Below are 23,884 nucleotides of genomic sequence, written 5' to 3' on the forward strand. Positions count from 1 at the left end.
ATAAATTGCCATAAAGCTTTAGAAATAGGTACAGACATACAAAACAACATAATTGGGAAATATTTTGGCGATGTAAAGGCAAAAAAGAAGGATAAAGTTACCAATATTTTTGCAATTAAATCCAAAATAACCATTAACAAGCAGGTTGTACCTATCAATCCGCTCTTAATATTTCAAAGAATTTGTGCTACTATAGAAAATAAAAATGAAATGAAAGCGAAATTGCAATATGAGTTGGCACCATTTCCTCTATCATTGTTTAACGAAGGGGGTATGCGTAAAACCCAAAAATCCGCATTTTGCAATTTATTTGACGAAATTCCTTTACCTCCCGCAACTGAAATTCTACACGTCGTAGATGGAGGATACTTATTACAAACTTTTATCTGGGGTTCTTTTTCTCAAGTTTCTAAAATTATTCAAGGATATGTCTCCTATGTGAAAAGACATTTTGCCAAAAACAGCATTATTGTATTTGATGGGTACGACACAGCTGGAACCAAAAGTTGTGAAAGAATAAGACGCAATGTGGCAGACAGCTCAGGCCCAGAAATTAAATTGGTTGAAAACACGATCTTATCCATAAAACAAAAAATATTTTTAGCAGTTAGTAAAAATAAAAAGCAATTGATTCAACTTTTATGTGCAGAGCTCAACAAATCTGGGTACCGAACTAAAGTAGCAGATGAAGATGCAGACCTATTAATAGTGCAGACAGCTCTTCACGAACATACATATGAAACTGACAAAACCGTTGTAATAATTGGTAATGATACCGATATACTCATAATATTGACGCAACTCTCTGCTCCGGACAATAACATATATTTTGAAAAAAAATGCGAAAAAGGAAAATCTATCTATTATAGTTGTAATAGTTTTAAACATGCTTATCTAAGAAAATACGTTGGGTTCTTATATATTTTTACTGGGTGTGATACAACTTCCTCTTTTTTTAATCAAGGAAAATTCAAATTATTAACTGCACCGTCAGAAATTTTAGATCTGATAAATATTTTTTATGACGAGAATGCTAACAAGGAGGACATCATGAATAACGGATGTGATATTATTGTTGCTTTGTATTCTGCTGCAATTGATGTTACATATAAAAAAAAACACAATAACATATTGACATTAAATGAGTTACGTTTTTTACAATTTATAAGAAATACAGGGAAAAAATCTTTTAAATTGGAAAATTTGCCCCCAACAGAAGGTGCAGGTTATCAGCATGTACTTCGCGTTTATCATCAATTACAACACTGGTTAGGTAAAAAACTGGATGCTACCCAATATGGATGGAAAAAAACTGATATGGGTTTTGAACCTATTTACACCTTAGATTGTTTGATTCCTGAAGAGATATTAAAACAAATAACATGTAAATGTTCAACGAGTTGCAAAAGTACAAGATGTGGCTGTAAAAAATATGGTATAAACTGTACGGATATTTGTACAAACTGTGCAGTGGAAGAAGAGGAGAAAAAATGTTGCAATCGAGCTGCAGTGGTTCTTGACGATGTCGAGTCAGTCTTTGTAGAGGATGAACTGTAACTTACTGAGAAGCCATTTAGGAGTTATAGACGTCCACTAGGATAATCAAATTAAAATTCATAAACAATGTTTTATTTTTTATTTTTATACTAAATTATATGAATTAATTAAAATAATATATTACTATCAAAACAAATATATAAATTTTATTCTAATTATTGAACTTAAACATGTATCATTAAATAGTGCAAACATATTATTTATATTTATTAGATGCCTACCTAGACAAATATTAATAGCTTCATTAAATTAAATCATAATAAAACAAAAATTAGTTTTTTTTAAAACTATTAAGGACTTTTAAATACTTTTTAATTATTTCAAATAAAAAAAAAATAATGTACCTATTGTACTAATTTATAATTATTTTATATTTATATGAAAAATATACTTTATTTAATATAATTTAAAGAATACCTGTAAAATTCAATAACTTTTGTAGTAAAATTGAATCAATTGATTTTCACGGGATTTTCCAATTTTCCCTCAAGGTGAAATTTGCACAATTTTTCTGATTTTCTTGAGCTACCCCAGTTAAAAAAAGAAGGTTGCGCGTTCTATGAAAGGTGATAATATATTGCAGGTTTTTTTTTCCAAAAAAGGAAGCGAAGCTCGAACAGTTCCCATCTTAACTTTCGTTGGTGGTGTTTCACGAGTACCATCAGTTTAACGGGTCATAAGTTTTTATTATTTTACTGCATATGCAATCTATACACTGGATCATAAAATATATAATGCCATATATACAATATGTTCAATTTTCAGCTCTTAATGTTTATAAACAATGCAAAATTTGATTTATTAAAAAAAATACTAACTTGACTCCTATTGGTCATATAAAATTATTTTTTTTAATATATATTTTTTCACCAGGTTTTCAGTGAGCCTACATGCAAGCGTGTGACATAAAAACTGTCAAAGTTATTCTAATTGTTTATAACCTAAAAAGTAGGGTCTTTTTCAAACGGTTTTTTAATCACAATTTTAATAAAATGTTAATTTTTTCTTAATATATCTTAAAAATAGAGTCTCGAATAATTGATTGCGATTTGCTAAATATCTCTAGAGTCACTGTTAGGGCAAGAACAATTGTTTAAACAATTGCTCTCTGGGATAAACAAATTGAATAACTTATAAACTATTTGGTCGATCTGGTTGAAATTTAGCACACTTAAATAACTCAATAAATGGCATAATTTGAAGTAGTTAAATTATATATCATTATGCAAAAAGTAAAGTTATTAATATTTGTAAATTAGTGCAAAAATGAGGGTTTTTTGCAATTATCTAAGTCAATTATTTATGTGTATGAATATGAGTACTATCAAATTAAAGAAATTTTTAAGATCTACAACACTTATTTAAAACATTTTTCTCTAAAATGGACAACAAACGTCTTATAGTCAAAAAACTGAGTTTTTCATTCTTTGTAACTGTTTAAAAAGAAGAAGAAGAAAAATTAGCTGTACGTCTGCACGGAATTATCATCAGTTTTCTCTTATCTACCATTTGGCACCTTCAAAACCCTGCTTAACATTTTTTCATGTTTTTTTACCTATTAACTGGGGTAAATGTAAACATTGTTAAATCAAAATAAAAATTTACTGTTTTTTACCATTCTGCAAAATACAGGGTGTTTTATAAATAAACGTTAAACTGTATAGATACGTACGTTATTACGTAATAGAAAATAGATATTGTACAGGGCGTCAATAAGTTATATTTCATGAATGAAATACCATGACGTCACTTTTACGTTTCCTCCCTAGGGAAGAAAAGTACAACTTTGCTCCCCACAATCAGGTCCGGAAAAGTATACTTTCGGTAGAGGTAGGTGGAAAAAATTTTTGCAAATCACTTTCTTGAAGATTAAAAAAGCTACAATTTCAGATTTAAACATTTTTTCGTTTTTTTATTTCTGGAGATTGCTATTTTTAAATACTTTAAATTAGTTTGCAATTTATCCTTAAAAAATGCATAGTTTTCCCGTCTTTTGACTTTGAAACTACAATATTTAGCATTTCACGAAGAAGAGCTAACATATAAGAGCTAACATAGAAGAGCTAACCCTGATGTACTAAAAGTAACAAAAGTGTTGCCACTATTCAAAAAATGGTCTTTAGATGAAATTGGAAATTACCGTCCCATCTCTATCATTCCGATTTTCGGTAAAATTTTTGAAAGCATTCTTAATACTCGTTTGATAGAATATCTAGATAAACACAAAATACTTCACTGTAACCAATATGGCTTTAGAAAAAAGTGCAGCACTACACAACCCTAATAACACAAAACATTCCATGAATGTTCCTAGAATGTACACACAGGACATTGAAAACATTCCTGGAATGTCCCCAAATGCACACGAATGTCCCTGGAAAGTCCCAGGAAAGTGCTGTGTCAGCATTTTAAATATTCTTAGAATGTTCTGTTGGAACATTCCATGAATGTCTACGAACGTTCTTTGAACATTCACAGTATATTTTTTAGACATTCACTGAAATATATCGTCAGTAATGTGACAATACCCCCTATATGTTTTTTCATGAGGTTTGCAGGAGACGAAAAACATTTTTTAAGGTCACTTTCTGTTTTCGTACGTATTCTGACTTTTTTGTAGTAAATAGATAGTTGAATTTACTGCAAAACAAGTCAAAAAATATATGAAAACAGGAGGTGGCCGAAACAAGTTTTAGTCTATCTTACAAATCTCTTGAAAAAAACAGATAGGAGGTATTGTCACATCACTGACGATATGTGGCCATACCAAATAATACATCCTTGATAAATATAAACATTTTTATTGCAAAAAATCTTTACATACATTTGTTAATGTAATTTACTGACATTCCTAAATATTATAAAAAAATGTGTCACATTTGCTTTGTAAACCTTTCTTTTGCTTTTCGTAGCCACATATTCCGTTTCCTTTCTGGTTTTTTGTAGACCACTTCTCTCAGCTGATTCTAAAAGAAAATAAAATAAAAGGTAATTTTTCTATCCTTTACAATTAACAATCAGAAGAAATATTATTTACAGGTAATAATACGCATAAATAATAATAATAAAAAAATAAATATTAAATAATATTTAAATAAATAATAAATAATATTTAATAAATAAAATAATAATAACGAACATTTTGTATTTTGACAACGACATCCGACGTGGAAGTAGAAACCTTAATAAAATTATTTTTTCAAGTAAATTGTGGCCTATTTCCTCATTAGAATAGTTAATTACAAAAAAGCCACAAAGAAATAGATTTTTCACAAACAAATAAGTATTTAGTATTCATTATATTTATTGTTTTTATTATTTACTTTAATGTCCTACTGGTACATTATTTGACAAATAATGACATTTCGAAGTCTGTTAAGTATGATATAACGCCCTTGGGCATTAAATTTAAATAACGACTTAGATACTGTCAAGTTGACAAATATCAACCTAAGTAAAACTATGGTTACCACAATTATGTTACTACTGTTACTGGTAAATGTACTTATTTAAAAACTAATCAATTCAAAATTCATTCAAATTTTTCGCATATAAAGAATAATTTAGTCAGACATTAAACGTTGAAGGCACCACAGGTATTATAATAATAACGCTTTCGGTCAACGTATATCCCTCAGGCCCTTGTTAAAAACACCATTGACCTCAAGCGTTATTATTAAAGACTGGATTATATGCAAAATGCATATGCATATATATGCTGCATATTTCTCATGTTTTTCATAAATGCATATGCCTTGCATATTTGGAGATTTAAGAGCATATAAATGCATATTTTGATGGGAATTTACTCTACCCCATTTAAAAATAAGGTATATATTAGTAACATCAACATCCATTAAAATAAAATGTGAAAGTAAATATTTTGCTGTTAAGCTCCTTTGTTGTTGTACCCATAAACATAATGGGCGTTATTTATAGCTGCAGGTATCATTATCCGGATATTTAAGATTTATAGACTTCTCAGAATTTACAAATTACCTAAGTAAATACCGATTATATTTTGAATAACATTACAAATATTACCTGTACTTTCTGCTGGTGTCGGCCAACTATGAATTATTCTGGGAAAACCAACCAAAACGAAATTTTAAGCATTTTAAGGGTAGGATAGATTATTTTATTTTATGAATGGTTAGTCTTAAATCAATCGCCGATTATTCAACTTTTGTGATTGCAAGTTATTGACTATACTGTGTAAAAAAATCATTTTATTATTATTGTGAAAATGCCTAAAGTAGCAAGGGAAAAATCAAGTCTTCTCAGAAGTTGGATTGGAAGTAACAATCATCTAAAAGTTATCGACAGTGAAAGTATGTTTTGCACCATTTGTGATAAAAAGGTAAGTTCTCCACTTCAATAGATTTTTAAACTTATCAAACTTCTTTGCACATCTATGTGTCTGTCTATTCTAAAATGACAAACCGTCCCATTTCTTCAAAAACTGTTTTTTAAAGTTCGCAACGGTTTGGCTTATACAGAGCGAGGTGTTGAGAGTGGCCCACCCTGTATACTACGGTACACTGACTGTACTTTATTGTTTGACGATTTCAATTTCACTTTGAGAAATAAAAAAAAATTGGGGGAGGTTTAAAAAGTTTGATCATTTTAATGTAGGTATCTATTTACGAAAACATCTAAAACATCATTATCATTATATTCCAGATTCCATGTCAAAAGAAATTCCAAGTAGTTCAACACATAAAAACTTCACTTCACCAAACTAAGCTATCAAAAAATGATAATAAACCTCGCCAGCAGATTCTACAGAACAGTTTGCAGATTCAGAATACGTCAGTTGGGCAAGAAACCTTTGCAAAGGATTTATGCCATTTTTTTTTGAACTGCAATATCCCTCTGCACAAGTTAGAACATAAATCGTGTCAAAACTTTTTAAAAACTTATTGCAAGATTAAAGATAAACCAGCTCAAATACCAAGTTCTTCAACTCTTCGGAAAAAATATGTCAGTGCATGTTACAAAGATGTGATGACGAGTATTAAAAATCAGTTAAAAGCCGAATATCTTTGGATTTCCGTCGACGAAACAACGGATACAAAGGGTCGACAAATTGCGAATCTAATTGTTGGAGTTCTTAACGACTCTGGCGATTTTAAAAACTCATACTTAATTAGTGTAAAATGTTTGGAAAAAACAAACTATGCTACAATAGCTAGATTTGTTAACGAATCCCTAACAAATTTTTTTTTACCTGATCAAGTACCATTTGAAAAAATATTATTAATGCTTAGTAATGCCGCCTCATATATGATGAAAGCTGCATCCAATCTTAAAATCTTTTTCCCTAATTTAATTCACTGTACATGTTTGGCGCACGGCCTAAACAGAGTTGCAGAGAAAGTTAGAATTGAATTTCCCAATGTAAACACCTTAATAAATAATGTAAAAAAAGTATTTCTGAAAGCACCACTACGTGTACAGGTATATAGGGAGATGCTTCCCGATATTCCTTTACCACCAGAACCAGTATTAACCAGATGGGGAACTTGGCTTAAAAGTGCTATATTTTTATCTGAACACTACGACGACATCAAAAGCGTTATTTCAAGTTTTGATCCGACTTGTACCGCTATTGATAACTGTCAAAATATTTTTAAAGAAAAGTCTATTAAAAATCAATTGTTGTATATAAAATCGAATTTCGATATCATTGAAAGTTCAATTACAAAATTAGAGGCTCAAAATTTATGTATTCACAATAGTATGTCTATTGTTGATTCGGTTAAACAGAAAATAACAAATCTGAATGGGGAAATTGGAGTAAAAATTAAAGATAAACTTGATGACGTTTTAAACAAAAATGAGGGTTTCACTTTATTGCGTTCAATAAATAATATAATCAATTTTGGAAACTTCGATGAAAATATTAATATGGATCCGTCTCTAATAGCAAAGTTTAAATATGCCCCAATTACATCTTGTGACGTTGAGAGATCTTTTTCTGCCTATAAACAAATATTAACAGATAGAAGACATAATATTAGTTTAGAAAATATGAATCAATATATGATTATTTATTGTAACAATAAAAATATGTAAATTTGTTTTATTGTACTCTTTTTATAATATTAGTTTAGAAAATATGAATCAATATTGTAACAATAAAAATATGTACATTTATTTTATTGTACTCTTATTTATCTTGTGGTCAAAATAAAATATTTTGCCGTTTTATTTGTCACAAAACCTGAAGTTAAAAAAATATATTAAGAAATAATAATACAATTTGGTTTAAATTCAAACCTATTTATTTATTTTTATTATTTTTTATTTATTTATGTATTTAACGTAAACCATAAAATTATTCATATAAAAATAAGTGCATATATAAATGCATATTTGCATGTTAATTGTGCATATTCAGCTTGTTTTAAAATGCATATTGCATGCATATTTTAGACATTTTTTAGTGCATATTTTCCAGTCTCTAGTTATTATCCTTATAATACCCTTGGTACCTTAATAACTGTAACATAAGATTATACCTTAATACTTGTTTTCTATTTCTGATGTTTTTATTTATTTACATTGAATATTAATCTGTTTTGTTGTATAATCTACTTCGCAATAATTATGTGATATATTTGACTTAAAATGAATTCAAAAATTTTTTGCAGTTGGGCAACAATGTCAACTTAGATCTCCGATGTAGATAATGAATTACAACAGTATCTATATTGTACAGACTGTATTATTAATTAGGTTATTTATTTATTTATTTATTGAAATATACATCCACCAGGTATAAACCCATAAAGGTGTACATAAGAAAACTACATACATTGACTGAACACTTGATGACAAAATATAAAATAAAATAAAGAATAACCAAAAATGTTTCTGTTGTTAATACACATACACAATAATAAGCAAAGACCTTAATAAAGAAAAATAACATGGCATCAATTCGATAAGCTATTGCGTATTTCGCGTTTAAAGATGTTAAAACCAAGAAAAAAAATGCATATACCTGTGTGACATAAGCTATTGGAACAGCACAGTCTCTTAAACGAACAGATGAAAGTGAAGTTCTGTCAATATCTTTTTCTAAAAAGTGTTTTGAACATACTCCTCTATTAACAAATCTGATCTATACTTCATGTCTTCTTCGCAGGATCTTCTGGAAAGCTAAAAATACAAAATATATGCACTACTAAGCATTATTAACAAATTTAATTTTAAATAAAAAATATGATTAATGGACTCACAAAATATTATAAAACAGCTTAGAAATTGTTTATTAGTATAGTCGGTTCCCCAAACTCTGACACAACTGGCTAGTGATTTTAGTAGGTAATTTTTTTTGTTTTTGGCCAATTTTGCCAAAATTACAGTAATTATTAACTATTTAGTTATTATTTTTTTTTTGCCAATTTTACCAAATTGGCAAAATTATTTACTAAAATCACTAGCCAGTTGTGTCTGAGACTCAGTAGTACTGAGACTGAGTTTAGCAAATCGACTATAATATTCTGTGTATTCATTAGTTGGTACTGCATATTATAGTGTGTGGTCTACCATCCTATTTATAAAGGCATACATTAGCAAAAACGCAAAAAGAATTACTTTAGTTTTACAAATCCTATTGTTATTATCTCTATTTACTATTTTAGTTAGGAATAAGCGAAGTTTGTGGCTTATTCACAATTATTATTAAAATAATAAATGGATATGACCAATTATTAACTTACAAAATAAAATAATAATTCTTCTGATTTATGCCTTTTATTCACTTTGTTATATCTAGGTTACTTAAAAGATTTTTTATGAATAGTATTATTAGGGTATTAATAGTATTAATTTATTTTCTGAAATACAGGGCATGCCTTCGTTTACATATTTGCATACTAACCTTTTAATAGGGCTTTTCATTCACAGTCATTTGTTTGGAGCTTCTGTCATAATTGAAACGTTATTCCTGCAGATTTTTTTATCTACATTTGTTTCTGCTACTCCAACTGCGTTAAAAACAGGACACCATTTTATTCACTATGTTAATAATACTATTAAAGCTATTATAAAAGTATCCGAATTAAAAAAATATTCTTAAAAAGCACAAATAATACAAACAACGATCCACCCACGGCAAAGCAAGGTGGCCAAGATGAAGATGCCAAGATGGCCGAAGCGAGGTCGTTGGTTGGTCGTTTTTAGTCACGTGATGCCCTCTCAAGCGCCATGCACAAAAATATATGCACGGCGAATTTGAAAATGAACGCAAAAGAAATAAATATAAATGCCTCTCTTGGGTTTTGCATAAGTTATAAGTATTTTTTTTATTAACAAAATCGCATTCCAAATTGAATATTCGCGAACAATAATTTTTATTACATTTGTATGTTTATAATATTGTATTAATTGAACTTGGGAAACTCTTTAAATTTGACATATTATTGCACTGTAGGCCTAAAGTGTCACTTAGTTTGTCTGGTATGTTATAAGTAATGTTGTATCTGTTACACGTATGTATTATTTCGCAACTTAAAATATAGGAACATTGGTAGTATGTTCACAGAATGTCTTATGGTAACATTCCAGGAATAATTTAAACAGATGTTCACCGAATGTTCCCTAAATGTCCAGGACATTCAAATATTGATAGAACTTTGGTAGTACATTCCTGGAATGTTGTGTGTTGTTAGGGAAGCTATACAGAAAATTGTGAGAGATATAGTCGACGGCATGGAGGAAGGTCATTTCGTGTCTTTGACATTGTGTGATTTATCCAAAGCTTTTGACTGTGTTTCGCATAAATTAATGTTGGAAAAAATGCATAAATATGGTATAAGGGGAACCACTCTCAATCTATTTAGATCTTATTTAACAAATAGAAAACAGGCAGTTTTTCTTAATAATAGCTATTCTGATTTGAACACGGTCGAATACGGGGTTCCTCAAGGTTCAATACTAGGACCCACTTTGTTTCTTATTTATCTGAACGATCTATTTCACTACACTTTTCCCATAAAATGTGTGTGCTTTGCAGATGATACCACTCTCATAAATACTGACATTAATCATCATAATTTGAAAATGAAAATAGATAGTGATACTCAGAAAGCAAAAAACTGGTTTTTGCATAATGGTCTGAAGCTAAATGAAGACAAAAATCAGAATTTGATGTTTAGTTCTGACCGAAAGTATGTCTTAGGAAATAGTGTTAAACTCTTAGGAATTTTCCTAGATGATAATTTGGACTGGAGTGCTCATACAGACTACTTAAGTTCTAAACTTGCTACAACTATATTTTTGATACGCAACTTAGTTTTTATGATCCCTAAAAGTACCCTTAAAATGATCTACTTTGCACTGTTCCATAGCCATTTAAAGTACGGAATAACTGTTTGGGGTGGCTCTTGTCACGCAGACAGAATTTTTAAGTTACAAAAAAAAGTAGTGAGGATACTTGCAGGAGCAGAGTATAGGGAACACTGTAAACCTTTATTTCAGAAGTTAGGTATTATGTCACTACCTTCACTCTATATATATATATATATATATATATATATATATATATATATATATATATATATATATATATATATATATATATATATATATATATATATACATCCCGCTATTAAATTGGCATCTTTTCACGTTGCAGTCATTTGGCATCACCTAGAAATGCTATCATTTTCTAGGTATAATCCGTGAATGTTCGCTTAGTACACTTCTTTAAGCTTGGCACCGTTGTCGGATTTTCAGTAATCCGATTTATTTATATATTTTATTCCTTACACTATAACGACAATTTGACCCCCGTAGGTCAAAAACATTGCTTAAACATCACTTTGGCAACAACAGGATGTTGCCAAGATATACATTTTTACGGAAAAGACAGTACCTAGTTAGATACATAATATCGATCGCTTCACGTTACAAGTCTTCCACTCGCACTCAGGTAAAAACCAGTTGTAGGCTCTTTTGTCTGAACGGGTCCCTGAATGAGTTTAATAATTCACTTTTATTGTGTATTTTGTTTCGTTTAGTTGAAATATCAGATTTTGTTTGTAACGAATTTCATAATAGATATTTAAATTATTTTTTTGTTAACAAAAACAAATTTTAAAGTTTGACATTTGAAAAATTAATTTTATATTGCCATTTTCATGACATGGTCAATGGTTAATTGCATTTATAATAATTTAATGGGTCATTGCGAAACAATATACAGTGCGTCCATAAAGTAACGCATAAATTCATTATTTCACAAACCGGACACTTTCAGGAAAAATACCGAAACAGGTCGATTTTTATTTTTAAATTACAATTTATTGGCATACATATCATACTAGTGACGTCATCCATCTGGGCGTGATGACGTAATCGTTGATTTTTTTAAATAAGAATAAAGGGCATGTAATAGCTCATTTGAAAGGGTATGTAATTCTCTATTCAATAATATAATTGTTAATATAATTATTTATACAGGGTGTCCAAAAAATGTTATTTAAATTAAATTAATTGGTATAAAAAGATGAATGTATGTAATTTGTTTAATTCTAAATATATTTTATTGGTGCCAGCAAACATAAAAATGTTTTATTTAAAACCTAAATATTGATTTTCGCTTAAGCGTAATCTTAAACTTCCAAGAGGCAGGTGGATGGCAGCTCTAACATTTAATTTTCTGACAAAAGTAAAACGAATTTTGAATTAAATAAGTTACATACATTTTTCTTTTTGTCTCAATTAATTTAATTAAAGAATTCTTTTTGGACACCCTGTATATATAATTATGTTATTGTTTGTATTAGTAAATAGAGAATTAAATACCCTTTCAAATGAGCTATCACATGACCCCTATTCTCATTTAAAAAATTCATCGATTACGTTATCAAGCCCAGATGGATGACATCACTAGTATGATATGTAATATGCCAAAAAATTGTAATTTAAAAATAAAAATCGACCTGTTTCGAAAATTTTCCTTAAAGTCGCCGGTTTACGAAATAATGAAATTATGCGTTACTTTATGGAAGCACTGTATGTTACAATGTGTAAATTTTTCAGGAAACGTAAAAATCTTTCCATTAGTAGTTAGAGATTCTGATAGTAATACTATATTTTATATAAGTATTATGGGTTATAAATGCATCTATTAGGTCTGGATCCCGCGTATGAAAAAAAAGTTGATTAATAGCAAGCTGAAAATTTGTTAATAGCTTAAGGGTGTTTAGTCGGATAAACTTTTATATATGGGAACACTGGAACAGGGGCAGTTTTAATTGTGAAACAGGTTGAAAATTTGGAACGGTCACACCACGAAAACGGCACATTTATTTTGTCCGACATAACAGACTTAAACTCTCCGAATAGAGATTAAACTCTCATGCAAAAATTAGACTGCTATTTATCACCTGTCATAATTCCTGTCATTTGACATATTCTACATGCTCTACTCATTAAAAGGCCCATTTGGTGATAAATAGCAGTCTAATTTTTGCATGAGAGTTTAATCTCTGTTCGAAGAGTTTAAGTCTGTTCTGTCGGACAAAATACATGTGCCGTTTTCGTGGTGTGACCGTTTCAAATTTTTAACCTGTTCCAAAATTAAAACTGCCCCTGTTCCAGTGTTCCCATATGTCAAAGTTTATCCGACTAGACACCCTTAAGCTATTAACAAATTTTCAGCTTGCTATTAATCAACTTTTTTTTCATACGCGGGATCCAGACCTATATCTGAAAGACCAAAAAAGTTTAAATGTTGCTTATTTTTTTGATATTATGTTTTAAAGTTTGTGGACTTATGTTGTTTTCGAAATGAAACCATAATTGGTAAAGTTTTTTCTTTATTCTCAACAAGAAACAGTCATAATACGGACAACGCACACATCTTATGGAAAATATAATGTCACTCAAATTCAATAAAATTTATACGAATAGATCCGTTTTAATTTACCGATCAAATCTTATCATTGCGCCAACTCTTAATTATGATTAATTACGGCGCAAATTGCAATTAAAGTTTATCGAAATCACATTTTTGGAGTCCATAAAGTGTTAAAAGTGTTAAAGTTACAATCATTATTGCTCCGAGTGCTATTCATAAGAGCTTAAATCCCGCTGGGCCTAAGCGGATTAGTGAAACTAATCCGCTGATTTATGGAGTACCGAAAATCTGGGTAGTTTAAAATATTTTTTCTCTCTCTAACTTATGTACCTACCCATTTGATTTCAGATTTATTTGTATCAATTTCTGCTCTTATTTTTGAAAATAGAGAGTTGGCGCAATGATAAGATTTGATCGGTAAATTAAAACGGATCTATTCGTATAAATTTTATTGAATTTGAGTGACATTATATTTTCCATAAGATGTGTGCGTTGTTTTCGAAATGAAACCATAATTGGTGAAGTTTTTTCTTTATTCTCAACAAGAAACAGTCATAATACGTAGAAATTTATACTAAATTTAAAATCCAGATTCAGTAGAAATAAACAAACCAAGACACGTTAAATGCTACTAGGAGCACTCCCGAATCATAATTATTTACAATGTATTGTTATATTTCTATTTGATATGAAAATTAAATTTTGATGGTTGTAAACAGGATTCAATTTAATATAAAATATTTTCAATTTTCTCAACCACGGGCATATAAATTTAGAACACCCTGTATACAACAAATTGTTATATTTAATTTTAAGAAGTGATTAGACGGAACTCGGGACAGTGCGCTTAAAATAAACAAAGTGAATGACGCGTACCATTATCGTTCTTCTCGGAAGGTCGATCATTAGCCTATGCTAAATAAAACTCAGTGAAATAGATGATAGTTCATTATCGTTTTTCGCGGAAGGTTTCGATCATTAGCCTATGCTAAATAAGACTCATTTGAAAGAGAGAATAGGTCATTAAAATTTGTAAATAGTAGAAAGTGATTTTAGAATGGGAATTAAATATTTTCTTTTGAAATCCATTAAGCATATTTAGAAAGATTAAAAATTGGTTTTTGAGGAATACTGAGAATGAGAGTTGGTGGTGGAAGGTTGATTTGTGAATCTGGAAGGGATATTGAGAAAGTAGGTAAATGAATGACAAAGTGGGATCAGAATGTTTTGAGCTGTCGAGAAGTGAAGTCGAGTAGTAGACGGTAGTGTTCGAGGAGTGAGAAAGCCGGTAGTTCCGTGAGTGTGGAGTATCTATCGTGGAACGAGAAGTAGGCCAGGTCGAGAGTAAAAGAACCTCCTTGAGCCCAGAGTGTCCCGGTAGCTGATAGCAGTTTCGAAAAAGGTAGAACACAGCATCACGACAAAAGCAGGAACGAGAGCTATTCGAGCTAGTTTTTCAAAGGAGAACATCACTGGAAGCCAGGACGAGGTTTGATCGCAGCCAAGGATAGCAGGAAAGGGTTTTGTGTGAGGACATTTTCAGTTCACCAGGAAAAGGTCAGTCTCATTTGTTTGGACATGAATGTATGGGTTTTTCGTATTAAATTCCACATAAAAAATTGAATAACATAATCAATAATATCAGAAAAGCTTCATCAAACTTAAATAGAGTTGTCCCTAATAACTCCTAATAGTTAAATGTTAATAAAAACTTTCAATAGAAAACCAAAAGGAAATAAAATTTCCAGTTGTAAATGTTATGTTTAAGAATAATAAGAAATAGCAAATATTAAGCATTGATTGCCTTTTGAATAAAATAAAAAATATTTTGATTATAATTGTAACCCATATTTGTATTTTTTTTTACTCTTTTCTTTTCTATCCCGATTAGGAACCATTAAGAAATATTCAGAAGCCACGAAAGTAAGTAATTAATTTATAATTCGCCCTGAGATTGAAAACATATTGATATGTGATCTGGTTAATTAATTAGATTAGTATTAATACATTGATTAAATTAAGTGACATATAAGAATATTATCTCATATCAATAATCAAGATCAGATCAGTATATACATTGTAAATTCCAAGTCATGATTTCCAAAGTTTACACATTGTAAATTATGATTCGGGAGTGCTCCTAGTATCATTTAACGTGTCTTGGTTTGTTTATTTCTACTGCATCTTTACTGTTTCTGTTAACTAATCTAAACGTAGAGATATTTTTTGAGATTCTTTAACTCTTTCAATGCTGGGGTTTGTCACATCCCACCTGTCTGTTAGTGGCAAAAAAGTTCACCTGTCGGATGCCGGGTTAAAACATGACAAATTAGATGTGGAATGAAAGCTTATAACCCAAAGATGGTACTAAAGGTGAGAAATTTGGCCTCCGACTTCAGGATAAAGAGTTGCAACCCGAAGTATTGTTCTAAATTCGCAGAAATAGTACAAACTATGTATTACTCGACGCGCCTTAGAAAGACGAGAACAAATATTTATGCCTGTCCGGTTTTATGCCTGTCTGTCCGTCCGTCTGTCAGATATAATCACAGAGGTTGAATGAAAGATTATAACCCATAGATGGTACTAGCGATTAGAAATTTGACGCGCATTAGAAAAATGAGAACAAAGAAATACTTTTTTTAGTTTTACACCACTTCCGGTTAAAATGGTGTACCCGGAAGTGACACACATAGTCACAGAAAAATATACTTGATCAATTTACGTGTATTAAGAGGTCGAAACCGAATTTTTTTAATTCTGGTTTTGATGTCATATGCGGTTAAAAAATTGTCTGGAAGTGGAAGAAACCAGTTTAATAGTTGTCCCCTTCGAGTAGCGAAAAATAAACAATACTTTGTAAAAACATTCAACATTGGTTGATATTCCGCTGTTTTCATATTATTTATTGACCTAAGTTTTTGTAAAATGCACTAGTCTTTTTTAAAGATATCATTGGACAATTTACTCACTGTTTTTGGATTTTACAAAATCGCTTGGATTGGCATGAAATTTGACATAAGCATAGCTAACATGTCAAAGAAAAAAGTGATATTGTGCCAGTGTGTGCTTTTTTCTGGGGATGAGTACCACCCCCTTCTCGAGTGTGAAAAAATATAGGTAAAAATATGTCCGTAAGTGGATAAACTAATTAAATTCCTTGTATTTTTTGTTTTTAGATGGTTTTTCGTAAATAAATCAAAAAGTAAGTATTTGATCGAAAAAACTATTCTTAGCAAATATAAAGCTTATAAAACAGTAAAAAAAATTATGTATGTATGAAGTCTGGACACACAATAAAAACAGAGTTGGAGCTGAACAACAGTTGGTTCTTATTCGTCGAATTCCAAATCGACTAGTTCAACGTAAAATATCCAAAAAATAACGCACTTTTCGGGGAAAACTCGCCCCAAATTTTTTAAAGTGTTTAAAAAAGTTTTATTTTTGTTATTTAAAAAGTATCTATTCTATCACCATCAGCATCAAAAGTAAGTTACGCTTTAAATAAAATATGTCCCTTTTTTTGCTAAAAGAAATCGTGAAAATCACCACCTAATTAGCATTCCATATGAAATTAATAGTTACCGCCCTAGTTAATTTACTTATATTATACTGTTTATATGATCTATAAGATTTATTGGCAAGAAATGCTTATTAAAAAAAATTGGTTTTAAAATAAAAAAATTTTAATTTTGAAAAAAAATGCCTTGGTTTAAAATAACTTAAACATTAGTGATACTAAATATCTCAAAGAGTAAAAAATGTACATATCACATAAACAATACATAAGTAAATTAGGCGGTGATTTTTACATTTTTTTAACAAAAAAGAGACTTCATTTTGATGCTAACTAACTTTTGATGCTAGAAACGTTTATAAAAATACAAATAAAACTTTTTAGACATTTTATAACAGTTGTAAGTCATGAGTTTTTCCCGAAAAGTGCTTCGTTTTATGGTTATTTCATGTTAAAATATTCGATTTGTATTTTGACGAAGTAGAACCTGCTTTTCATTAAGGTGATACAGTAGCGATCAACAGGTAGCCAAAACGCGTTCCAAGATTGCGGCTGTAATTTTGAATATTTTTTCGAGATATTTGGCACACGTATTCGTAATATAATAAAGAATGGCGGTACAGAGCCGAATTTGAAAAATATATTAATATGTGGAAATTACTCTGTAATTAAATATAATATTAAAAAAACGAGCCTGTACCGCCATTAAGAAGAACAAAAAAATACACTTTCTTCAAATAAACTTTTTATCCGATGCCTAGATTTTGTGTCATTTTGGAACTACTAATGAAATACAAAATTTTAGTAGTTCCAAAATGACACAAAATCTAGGCATCGGATAAAAAAGTTCATTTGAAGAAAGTGTATTTTTTTGTTCTTCTTAATGGCGGTACAGGCTCGTTTTTTAAATATTGTATTTAATTACAGAGTAATTTCCACATATTCATATATTTTTCAAATTGGGCTCTGTACCGCCATTCTTTATTATATTACGAATACGTGTGCCAAATATCTCGAAAAAATATTCAAAATTACAGCCGCAATCTTGGAACGCGTTTTCGCTACCTGTTGATCGCTACTGTTTCCTCTTAACTACAACTCTACTTTTACAGGGTCTACAGACTTCATACATACACCATTGTTTTCACTTTTTTATACGCTATATTTTTGCTAAGAATATTTTTCGTTAAAATACTTTTTGAGTTTTTTTCTAAAACCGTCTAAAAACGTGACTTTTTTGTTGAAAAACGAACATAATATATTCACTTGCAAATAACTCAAACAGTATGTTAAGAAAAAATCTATAGAACAAAAACTAGCTTAGAATTACTCAGTTTATCCACTTTAGGACTTATTTTGAATGTATGTCTTTTCACATTATAAAAGTGGTTGTACTAACTCCCAAGGCAAAAGCACACGTCGGCACAATATCACTTTTTCTTTGACCTGTCAGCTATGTGCATACCCAATTTCATGTCAATCCAAGCGGTTGTTTAAAATTCGGAGGTTTTGCAATATTTACCGTGAGTGGATGGACTACAGATATATGTATATTAGATAAAAATTATAGTCTCAGCGAATCTTTGAAATATCTCCATTCCTTTGAAATGTTACATTTTTTAAGCCTTGAGGGAGTAGGCGCAAAATTATGACCAATGCTATTTAAATGCATTCAGTTTATTCGAATCCTGAGAAAACTAATAAGAATTTTGGAAAAATTTAAACGCAGAATGAAAGATTACATTATAACCGAGGGCGAAACTCTCTAAAAACTTTTATGTTTATATTGATAAGTGAAAGGGTGAAAAAAAAAGAAAATTTAGTGTGATTTTTTATTTCAAATATTTAATTCAAAAGAAATTTTTGTTTATTCTATTCTTTTTGACATGAGGCTGTATTTGATTTCTCTATGTCATTGTATGCTATTGGTTAGTTCCTATCATTTCAGCCGACGTACGTCACGATTGGATCAATAGGGCCGAACATACATAACTAAGGCCCTTTTGGCATGATGCTGTATTATTTTGAAGTCGATACAGCCTGAATATTTTTTTTTATTTTTTTACGTTCTATGTGATTAAAAAAATTAAGAATCACCGCAATTTTAGCCCACCACCCCCTTCCCCTTTCCCCACATCAAAAAATGTCAATTTTTCGATTTTATTTTTTTTTAAGTTGGTTTGCAATTAAATTATAAATTACAAAAAATTCACACGCACAGCTGAGGCTTTTACAAAACATATATTTTTATGGACCCGAAGGTCGAGTGTACATAACCTCAATGTTTTTTGTTTTTTTAATAGGTACGTATAACTTTTTTTGGCGATGGCTGCATGTCTAATTTTTTTGCGTTTTGTGAATTTTATCAAAATCTGTATTTCTGACTTTTTTCAGATTTATTCGTAAGGTGCGCCATCTTCAAAAATCCGGAAAACTGGTTTTTTCGGTAGTTTTTTGGGATTTTCTCCATTTTATATACTTCAAAATAGACTAACTCAAGGTTTTTTATAGGTTACGTATATATAATTTGAAATAACTGAGTTTTTAGGGATATTCAAAAATTGTGTAAAACACCTAAACCCCCCAAAAACTATGTTTTTTCAAATTCTTAAAAGTTTCTTAATTCTTTCGTACCCCATGAAGTTAAATTACAAAGCCATTAAAATATAACTAGAGGTGATTCATACCTACTTACCATCTCAATTGAATGCAATCATCGGCAAAGCCATCTTTTAGTGTCATTGTGTCATCCCCGAAAATCTACCTGGGTCTTAAAATGCAGGTATGCATACTTGTTCCGTTATAACTCTTATCTTTTAAAATTTTGTAGTAAAAGCATTTCTATAGCTATAGTGAGTTTATTGCCCTACCTCTTTATGTGGCTTAATGATTTGGATTGTAAACACAGATAAGAAAGGGTGTGATAGACCAGAGAAATTAGCAAATAAATGGCCTCTTTCGTGACATCCGTTGATACAGGTATCTAAGAACTGCTTGTGGCATTAGGGTAAATTTAGTTACAACAGTATCCAATATAAAAATTATGCAAAAAATCAAACGTACTTTTTAACTTATAAACAATATATAAACAATTAAAGATCGCTATTTGATTGTAAATATTAAAGGTGGAGACCGGTATGCTGTATGGAAAGGTGATACAATTTTACTGAAGAGCATAGAAAATTCTTTAAAATGAGTGTTTGGAAAGTTCTTTTTGTTAATTTGTTGCTTAGTTATTGGGAAAATAGCTTCAAAAGTCGATTTTTTGAAAATAATTAATAACTTTTCTAAAAATACACTAAAAGCTTTATTTTCGCGTAAGTAAAGGAACAATATTAGAAGTATTCAGCCGTTAAAATTTCAAGAAGTTTTACCTAATAGTTATTGCAAAATTGAAATTGTTTATCCCAAAAAGCTTCTATCTACAGCGTTATTATGCATAAACTATTAGGTCAACATAAATTCTAAAGACATCAAACCAAAGAGAAAGGTTCAATTTATCAAATTAGATCAAGTCTTGAATAAAAAGTTTATAATAAATATTATAAATAATTATAAAATAATTTTGAAAAAGTAGTGTTATTTTAAGCTTATTCGCGAACTCAAGCGAGGGTGCTGCCGCTTATTTTGAACTAGAGGAATTGGGATGAAGATTTAAACAAAACATCCGTTAACCTATATATCAATGTCGATTGAATGCTTGTCTGGTGTGTTCATTTAATGAATGATTTATTTATATTAATTAATTACATCAATAAAAATATTAATTATATCAAAATGCATTATCCCAATTACATCGGCCATTTTCATGCAACTGCACTGCCACCTATAGTCGATTGAGTTCGCGAATAAACAATTAAAATAACAACCGCATTAACATGTGGGAATTAACTAATTTTGATGGGAAATAAGCCACAATTTTACTAAAAAAAATGGTTTTATTTTGACAACGACACCCGATTTGAGCGTCGAAACGTTAATAAAATCAGTTTTTTTAGTAAAATTGTGGCTTATTTCCCATCAAAACTAGTTAATTCCAAAAATGCCACAAGAAAATAGCTTCAGAACAACAACACGTAGGAAGTTAATTTTTTTTATTCGACATGTTGGTATTCTTATAGAAACTGAAACAAAAATTTAATGCCCTACAACCCTTAAAACCCGAGTTAGCCACTTTTTTCAAAAATTCACCGGGGCTTTGTTTATAAATATTAGAAAATTTGAAAAGCAACATTTAAACGAATGAAAGAGCATGTTTATACAAAAAAAAATTAAAACGATTCTTTTAAAAACGAGCCGTCCATGATGCGCCAAAAGTGAAGAGTTTAAAAGTAAAGCGATTCTTACCCTCTTGATTTTATTATCAAAAACTTAATTCACAACTACACATTTATAAAAGGCGCAATACCTCCGGTAAGATTTAGGTACAAAATTAACAAAACCCAAAAAAAATATATAATACAATATTCCAGTTACCCGTCGTTTGTCACCATTAATCCCTTTATCCTAAAGATAAATAACAGTTTGTCGACGAAAATTCCATTCGATCAAATGTTCGTCGATGAATTGTCCATTCGATGAATTGTGCATTCGACCAACTGTTTGTCGACCAACTGTTGTCGACCAATTTTCCGTCGACGAAGTGTTCTCGACCAGCTTTCCGACACCGGATTTGGGTGTCATTGTATTCTGTTGGTTAATTCCTACCATTTTAGCCACCGTACGTCATGATTGGAAAAATAGCAGCGAATATACGTAACTAAGGCCCTTTCAATATTTTACTGTAATTGATTTTTCTGTGTCATTGTATTCTGTTGACTGATTCCTATCATTTGAGCCGCCGTACGACACGTTTGGACCAATGGGAGTGAAGATACGTAACTAATACCTAACAAGAGGTTTACTCAAACTTCTTTTTTGTACTTATACCACTCGGTAAAAGTACAAAAAAAAGTTTGGGTAAACTTTTGCACAACTGTGTAAATACTAACGAAAAATCTAAAATATTAAAAAAAATTAGTGGAATCCGTTAATCTGTTCTCGAAAAAATTAGCTATGAAAATGAGCATAATTTTCTATATCCCTAACTTTTGACGAGCAGTTTAGCTTAAATGGGGAAAAGCGGTAAGCTTAGACCAAACACCAGTAGGAGGCATTCAATTAATTGAGGAAAAAAATTAAATGGATAACAATATTTATTTCAGTTACACAAAAGGCATTGTCCCGCTAGAATGTTTGAAATCACAATTAATAGTCCTACAAAAAAGACAGGCGTTTAAAAGTGATAAGACCATTGAACAATAAGCCTGTGAGCTACCTTTTAAACACATTCTTAAAAATAATCCATAACACAATTAAAAAAAGGTTTGTTAAGAAATTCTTTTATAGACTTCAGAAATTCAACAACTTCTCCTGATTATGTTTAAAAAACGTACGGAATGCACTAAATGAAAAAAAAAAAAGAAAAAGATTTATCATACCGTTATACTATAATATATCCTTACGTTGAATATTTGATGCTTCCCTGTGGAGTATAAAACGGACAGTTGTGTTTTTCCCGTGATCTGCCTTGTTTAGTCTTCTTTGTCGTTTTATTCGTAAAATCCTATCCTCTTAAGTCACAGCGTCAGAAAGCAGTGGGTATATGCAGTGAACGGGAGGCCTATGTCGAACAGTGAACGTTGGGGCCCTTTCGCGTTTATCATATGTAGAGAAGTCGCTTGTCAAAAACTGGACGTATGTAATCGTATTCTATTTGTTAAATACTCTCACATAATATGTCATACCATGTGCGTTAATCCATTTTATTTCTACAATTTTAAAGTGTTATTACATGCCGTCATTTTCATTTGTCTACACCATCGTATTCTGCCAGTTAAATCCCATCGTTTCAGGCGCTGTACGTCACGATTGAACCAATAGGACCGAAGATACATAACTAAGGCCCTTTTGACCTGCTGCTTGTTTGATTTTTCTGTGTCATTGTCTTCTATGATGCCTAAGGCATATTTATGACATGTCTTATTTTTAAAGAAAACAAGTAATTGGACTTCGTAAGTCCTAGGTTTTCACCCAAAGTAATCGAAAGTAGAATTGGAAGTCGATATTTGAATTCTTCGTGTAACTTTGCGTGGATTGATATACAAATTTACTAATTTTGAGTCATTTTTACTAAACTGTTTACACAGAAATAACTCTAAAGATTCAAACCTTTCAATACGCTTCGATTTATGTGTTCGTATACTATTTCTGAGTCTATTGGGACCGTGCAAGTTCGGCAAAACGACACCTGGTTTCTACGCTCTGCAACTTTATTCGCACTTTTAATTATATTGGCCAATTATATTAGTCCTGGTTACTGGATAATTGTCAAGGCCATAATCCAAAAAAATAATAAGAAGAAAAAATAAGATTCAGGTTATGTTATTAAAACGTAAACAATTGTATGTAGTAAATAAAATTAGTTATTAAAATGCAGTACTGCAAGCAAAATACAATTAATTTAATTTGCCTTCATATAATAATTGCATATAATATCAATATTGCAGAGCAACATATAATTTTTCTTCTTCAATGACAGTAGGTATGAAATGTACGTCAATTTGACAATTTCAATGGACAATATGAATTATTTAAGAAAGTTGCAATATTTCTCCGCTATTCGCGCACGATCGTTTCTCGTATCCGTTCCAAGTACTTGCACACCGCGAATAATGGCATTTCCGGTTATAACTTTTTAAGCGGAAATTACGTAAAAACCAAAATTTTACATTTGTTCTCATCTTGCTAAGCCACGTTGAATAATATATCACTTATTCTCTTTCGGCAACTTTAAAATAGTAAATACTTATGGTTGCAACTCTAAAACCGGAACTCCGACGTCAAATTTCTCATCTTTAATAATACCATCCTTAAGTTAAAAGCTTTCATTCGAC

This window comes from Diabrotica virgifera, chromosome 1 (genome assembly GCF_917563875.1).
Source record: "Diabrotica virgifera virgifera chromosome 1, PGI_DIABVI_V3a".
In the NCBI taxonomy this organism is placed as follows: Eukaryota; Metazoa; Arthropoda; class Insecta; order Coleoptera; family Chrysomelidae; genus Diabrotica; species Diabrotica virgifera.